The 7,794-nt window shown below is 28.8% G+C and overlaps 1 long non-coding RNA gene across 1 annotated transcript; it reads right to left on the reverse strand.

Moving 5' to 3' along the window:
* Positions 1 to 2,982: 2,982 nt before the first annotated feature.
* Positions 2,983 to 6,947, reverse strand: LOC136998212 (uncharacterized). The gene is made up of 2 exons (XR_010888841.1): positions 5,083 to 6,947; positions 2,983 to 3,591 (listed from the first exon to the last, which is right to left on the reverse strand). It is a non-coding gene; the product is annotated as an uncharacterized lncRNA (long non-coding RNA).
* Positions 6,948 to 7,794: the final 847 nt, after the last annotated feature.

The following is a 7,794-nucleotide window of genomic DNA, read 5'->3' on the forward strand; positions in this document are numbered from 1 at the left end:
CTTTATTGATGGATTTTGAGAGAAATTTTATAAAAATATTTGTGTTTACACTTAAAAACATATCTTAATTTTAGTTTTTATAATCCACATGTGAGAAAATACAATATTTTATATCGGTATAAAAATGTTAAAGTGTAAAAGAATTATTTCTATTATAGAAATGTTTATTTTTTTCATTATTAAAAAAAATTTATTTAGTTTATTAATGGATTTGAGAGAAATTTCATAAAAATATTTGTGTTTACGCTTAAAACATATAATAATTTTAGTTTTTATAATCCGCATGTGATAAAATACTATATTATATTATATTTTAATTAGTTACTTTAATTAATTACTATATTTTAATTAAATCATTAAAAAACAAAACTGAATAATTGAAATGAAAGAGATAAATTAAAGAAAACTAATACAAGTTCAATTATTATTATGTTAGAAACATAGATAATCTACTGCAATATGATAAAATATAAAAATTTGAGATTATTACTTATGATTAATACAATATATACTTTATATATATATATATATATATATATATATATATATATATATATATATATATTAATATACTAATATATATTATTAGAAAAAGATACATTTATGATAATTAAGACTCTATGTATTTTGCATGTATTATTATGATAATAGAATAAAATAAGAAAAAGTATACTACATAGTTAAATATAAATTTATTTATTTCTTACTTGTCATTAAATTTTATATTACATATAAATAACAAAGATATTGTTCGTATGTATTTTTTACATGTACAGGGTGTCATTTTAATTTACTCCTTCAAAATACTTTTTTATTTTTGATTGTAGAAAAAAATGCTTTAGACAAAAGTTGTAGAGTTTGGAGGATAAAAAAAGATAAGAATATTAGTTTGACTTTGGATAGAAACGGAAATGTGAAGGTCATTCATCTTTTTAAATGAAACGCTTGTGTCCTGGAAACGAACGTTAGGCATCAAAATAATATTTTCATTTTTTTTAGGAATTTAACGCATTTAAGAACACGGTCGGAAAAATTGGTTCATGTCATTTTGTAAAGGTGTGTTTTTCATAAGAATGTTGACAACAAGTAACGCAAAAATGTATAACTTATACACTCGAAACTATACTACTTATACCTTAACACACAGATACTATAAATTCAAATAAGAAAAAACAAACATAAGTTGTGTTTAAATTTATATTTATAGTATTTAACTATTCTTTTTAAAAAAGTATGATAATAATTAATAAAAATACAAGTTTGATATGTGTAATATTATATAATATAGTATATTATTATTGTACCAACAGAATCTTTTATTAAAAAGTATTAATAAAATATACAATGTCCCTGAAATGTTAAAATTTAGTGTAACATCAAGTGTTAATAAATAGTTTCGAGTGTATAAGTTATACATTTTTGCATTACTTGTTGTCAACATTCTAATGAAACCCACCTTTGCGAAATAACGTAAGCTGATATTTTCCGAACGTGTTCTCAAATGATTGTATGCACGTTAAATGCGTTATATTCCTAAGAAAAGTAAAAATATCATTTTGTGGCCTAAAGTTCGTTTCCAGGACACAAGCGTATTTTCGTAAATAACGTATATTAAACACTTAAATGAACAACTCACCTCGGAATACATTTATCTTAAATCAATTACAAATAATTTCTGATTTTTGTTTGAGATGTCCCGTCTAATTTTCCAAAAAGCAATCAAAGCGTTGGCTTAAAAACACACATTCCTATTATATATGAGTTGCGTCTTTTACGTTATTTGTTGTCAATATTTTTATTAAATTGCACACCTTTGCGAAAGACGTGAACCGATATTCCTTAACCGCGTTTCCAAATGTTTGTATGTACGTTAAATGCGTTAAATTTCTGAGAAAAGTGAAAATATTATTTTGTGGCCTAATGTTCGTTTCCAGGACACAAGCGTATTTTCGTAAATAACGTATATTAGACACTTAAATAAACAACTCACCTCGGAATACACTTATCTTAAGTCACTTTCAAATAAGTTCTGATTTTCGTTTGAGATGTCCCGTCTAATTTTCCAAAAAGTAATCAAAGCGTTGGCTTAAAAACACACATTCCTATTATATATGAGTTGCGTTTTTTACGTTATTTGTTGTCAATATTTTTATTAAATTGCACACCTTTGCAAAAAACGTGAACCGATATTCCTTAACCGCGTTTCCAAATGTTTGTATATACGTTAAATGCGTTAAATTTCTGAGAAAAGTGAAAATATCATTTTGTGGCCTAACGTTCGTTTCCAGGACACAAGCGTATTTTCGTAAATAACGTATATTAAACACTTAAATGAACAACTCACCTCGGAATACATTTATCTTAAATCAATTTCAAATAATTTCTGATTTTCGTTTGAGATGTCCCGTCTAATTTTACCAAAAAGCAATCAAAGCGTTGGCTTAAAAACACACATTCCTATTATATATGAGTTGCGTCTTTTACGTTGTTTGTTGTCAATATTTTTATTAAATTGCACACATTTGCGAAAGACGTGAACCGATATTCCTTAACCGCGTTTCCAAATGTTTGTATGTACGTTAAATGCGTTAAATTTCTGAGAAAAGTGAAAATATCATTTTGTGGCCAAACGTTCGTTTCCAGGACACAAGCGTATTTTCGTAAATAACGTATATTAAACACTTAAATGAACAACTCACCTCGGAATACATTTATCTTAAATCAATTTCAAATAATTTCTGATTTTCGTTTGAGATGTCCCGTCTAATTTTACCAAAAAGCAATCAAAGCGTTGGCTTAAAAACACACATTCCTATTATATATGAGTTGCGTCTTTTACGTTATTTGTTGTCAATATTTTTATTAAATTACACACCTTTGCGAAAGACGTGAACCGATATTCCTTAACCGCGTTTCCAAATGTTTGTATGTACGTTAAATGCGATAAATTTCTGAGAAAAGTGAAAATATTATTTTGTGGCCTAACGTTCGTTTCCAGGACACAAGCGTATTTTCGTAAATAATATATATTAGACATTTGATTAAACAACTCGCCTCGGAATACATTCATCCTAAGTCACTTTCAAGTAATTTTTTATTTTTTATCTAAATGTCCCGTATAATTTTTTAAAAAGTAATCAAGGTGTTGATGTAAAAACTTGCTTTTTTGTTATATATAAATTACGTCTTTTTACGTTATTTGATGTCAACATTATAAATAACATATTTTTTGTGGAATGAAATTACCTGACCGTGTTTTTTAACATTTGTACGTATGTATGTTGAATGCGTTTTACAAGAATATTTGAATTTATGTACTTTAAAAAATCATTGTTTTTCAATTTTATCTCTTTTATATTATTATGCACTATTTTACGCGATTTTCTTAATTATATAAGTAAATTGATGATTTTGATGTATGAAGATCAATAATACACTGTTTATACTTTATTTGGCATTGTTGGATAACATTTGTATACATTTTTTTTTTTGTATATACATTTGGATGTACAGTTTTCATATGTACATACATTAGTTTTCCAGGACTGTCCTGGAAACAGCCATTTGACATAGGATTCTTCCAGGTCAGGCCTGGAACAAGACAAATGTCTCGGAATGTGCCAATAAATATCGGAAAGTGTCTCGGAACAGACCATTTGACATATATATACACATATATAAAATTATAATTATATAATAGTGCATATTGTGTTTTTATATGCTGTTTTTATATATATTAGGTCCTTGAATAAGTTCTCGCTGTTTCTTAAAAGATGGCGTAGCGGCACTCTGTGCATGGAATTTCGTACGGAAACGCATCAGCTAAGTAGTACTATATGTAACCTCAAATTCTAGTAGATACAGTTTACCACAGTGTCAACCACGTGTTTAATTACCTATTGCGAAAATGTCTACTTTTGTGCCAAATAAAGTGTTTTTGCGGGGAATTTTATTGCACTGCTTTATTCAAAAGAAATCTGCAGCTGAAGCACACAGAATTCTTGTTGAAACATATGGTGACAATGCTCTGTCGAATACGACATGCAGAGACTGGTTTAGGCGCTTTAAAAATAATGACTTTGACCTTGAAGATAAAGAACGTTCTGGAGCACCGACAAAGTTTGAAGACGAAGAATTGGAGGCATTGCTTGATCTAGATCCATGTCAGACGCTAGTAGAGCTCGGGAAAACATTGCAAGTAGATGCGTCAACAGTTTCAAAACGTTTAAAAGCGTTAGGAATGATCCAAAAGCAAGGACATTGGGTGCCGTATGAGTTGAAGCCGAGAGACGTTGAACGACGTTTTCTCATGTGTGAATTGCTGCTTCAACGGCATAAAAGAAAAGGTTTTCTGCACCGTATCATCACTGGAGATGAAAAGTGGATACACTACGATAATCCTAAGCGTAGAAAATCGTGGGGTAAGCCCGGCCATGCATCAACATCGTCGGCAAAGCCGAATATCCATGGTTCGAAACTTCTGCTCTGCATTTGGTGGGATCAGCAGGGCGTAATTTATTATGAGCTGCTTAAACCTAATGAAACTATCACGGGAGCTCGCTATCGACTTCAGATGATGCGTTTGAGTCGAGCTCTAAAAGAAAAGCGGCCACTATACGGGCAGAGACACGACAAAGTCATTTTGTTACATGACAATGCTCGGCCACATGTGGCAAAACCAGTCAAAACTTACCTGGAAACGCTTCAATGGGAAGTTCTACCTCACCCGCTGTATTCACCGGACATAGCCCCCTCGGATTACCACTTGTTTCGGTCGATGGCGCATGGTTTGAGCGAGCAGCGCTTCCATTCTTTCGAAGAAACCGAAAAATGGGTCGATTCATGGATTGCGTCAAAAGATGAATCGTTTTTTCGACGGGGGATTCAATTACTGCCAGAAAGATGGGAGAAAGTGGTCTCTAATGATGGACAATACTTTGAGTAAAGTTATTGTAAGCCTTATATTTTAAATTAATGTTTTTTTTAACAAAAAAAACAGCGAGAACTTATTCAAGGTATAAAATATATATATATTATATATATTGTGCTTTTATATAAAATGCAATTCCGAAAAATACTTACAAAAAAACACTTTTACAGTTTGTGTATTATAAAAGGCCAATGAATGTTCCTTCCTACCCCAATAAGTAAACATAGAGGTCAATTTATCTGTCATGGTTTTCTTTTGAAAATGACCGAGAGCTTCTCTTAATTTGATTCCCCCAATAAACTTTAGATATGATGCCTGTAACAAAATCGTATTATTTATAATTATGTCTTTTACAAAAAATATTATGTATATGGCAAAATAAATATTAAATACCAATTTCTGCAAACGATCTTTATCAGTTTCCAATTCCTGAAAATCTTCGATTGTTGTTAATGGAAAGCCATCTGGTTTTTCATATAAACTGTTTTGCGTCGTCAATACATGATGTTCTTTCAACATTTTTATGTCTGATAATATTACTGCATTTTGCTCTATCACTTTTCTGTAACATTAAAGATATTTCATAAAATAAAAATAATGTATGTTTGCTATAAATTTCTCATTAATATAATTTTTATTAGTATCAATATAATAAATCTGCTAGTATAATGTTATTGCTATAATGTTGCACTTGATTTTGACATAAATTCTAAGAAAACTAAAAAAGTAGTATTATTAGAAGAAAAATAAATATTACTTACGCACCTCAAAAGTTTAATAATTTCGTCTTCCTTTCTTTCGTTTTGATTGGATGAGTTTAATCTCAGACAATCTGCAAAAATATAAATAAAATTATTATTTATTTTATTTTAATTTTTTTATTAAAGCATATTTTTTAACAACGCAGATATGTAAACATATTTTTTAAAATTTGTTACATATATTTAAAAAAATTTATTAAAATCACTAACATATAATTGAACAGGCCCATATTGTTTTGACAAACATATTCAAAAAATAAAGACTCTAAGGCCGACGCTAAATGTACGTGCAAAAAATTTTTATAATTTCTATAAAGAAATAAATTTTGCTAAATATATAAATTATTAAGTTGTACACTAATCTCAATTCAAGGTTCGCGTATAGTGTACAGAAAATTAAAGTGCACAGATCTCATATTTCGAGAATCATAGAGATGTACAATGAATATTTTAAGATTCCTAAGGAAAGAAAGGATCGAAAAAAATAATCTGAGACAAGAGCGGCTAAGTTGGGACACGATTATTAAAATCATATAATTGTAAATTACTTTTATACATGCAGTACAAACTTAAATCTTACCAGATTCTTTTAAGTTGTCTCGAAAAATAATCGGTATCTCATTAATGTCTAATAAAAGAGATGTTTCTTCATTTTTGTTATTGCTTTCTGTATTTTTTTTATGATGAACATCAAGACCATTAGAATCCTCAACAGAAACAAATTGACGATTATTCATTTCAGAGATGTTTGAAATAGGAATAAATCGAGTATTTATATTTAATGATTTTGCAGAGGAATTTTCTATTATAGTTGGCTTTATGTATCTTGTTGTAACAATATTATTTTTTTCCAAACTATGTATTCCACTTCCAGATGGCATTTCGGTTTTACTTGAGACCAATGTAGAATTCTCATTATTGCAAGACATGCCACAGTCTTGTCCAATAAAATTTGTTAATGTATGACTTGTATCATATTTTATTGATCGTACATTCTGATTATTGAATGATAATGCACGATTGGTATGTTTTATTTGTTTTGATTCTTTTGCGTAGCCATTGTGTGACAATGTATCCATGCTGATACTGCGAGATAAAATATTATTTGCATTGTGTTTCGGTGTTTCCATAACATATTTTATTTTGCATTTGTCCAAGTAGTTTGAAGAAGTAATATCTTTTAATATATTTAGTTGTGCTGCACATGACTGCAGATCATACAATTCTTCACGTATATTTGTAGATTTGCCTTTCTTAATTTTTCTTTTAATCTTCCGTTTTTCATCAGAAGAAGCAATTGTAAGCAATTTTTTCGGTTTTATTATATGTCTTCCTTTTGAAGTCATTTTCAAATCTTTCATCGCATGTTTGTCTGTACAACTTTTTATTGTACTTTTAACATTAGACATTTTATGCTAAGTAGAAAAAAATAATACATGTCTTTCATGTTACAAAAAATACAAATGTTAGAGACCTTAGGCCTTGGACCTTAGGCCCGAGATCATAGTCGTTTCTCAAATCTCAGATCTCAATCTCAGATCTTGAATCAAGAGAATGAACCAATCAAAAGGCCGCATTAGTACTAATGAGATCTGAGATTTGAGAAACGACTATGAATTCGGACCTTAATGTTACATATCTTAATAACTACAAATTTAGATATTTTACAAATATCACATTTGTAATTACAAGTTATACAATACATTATCATATCTCTGTGAAGTATAACATTACTCACTAAGTTATGCGCAACAGCAAGATACATCAGGCACCTATGTTGATTACGTTATTTATAGAAATTATTACATTAATCAATTCTGTCATATACAATATTTTTTTATACAAATAAAAGTAACACTACTTAATATAAAAAAGAATTTTACATTTGCCACCTTTTTTTATATTTTTTCTAAGCAAAATTTTTAAACAATTCACAGAATGTCTATTTAAATCTTTTTTAAAGAATTTCTCAAAATTATCTGATTTTTCTAATTTGCTTAAAATTTCTTAACAATAACAAAAATCCTGATATTAATAATAAGTCTCTGTATTTCAATTTCTTTCATTATTTGTAAGAATTACGAAAAGAAAGAAAGACAAAGA

Source organism: Linepithema humile, chromosome 2 (assembly GCF_040581485.1).
Source record: "Linepithema humile isolate Giens D197 chromosome 2, Lhum_UNIL_v1.0, whole genome shotgun sequence".
NCBI lineage: Eukaryota > Metazoa > Arthropoda > Insecta > Hymenoptera > Formicidae > Linepithema > Linepithema humile.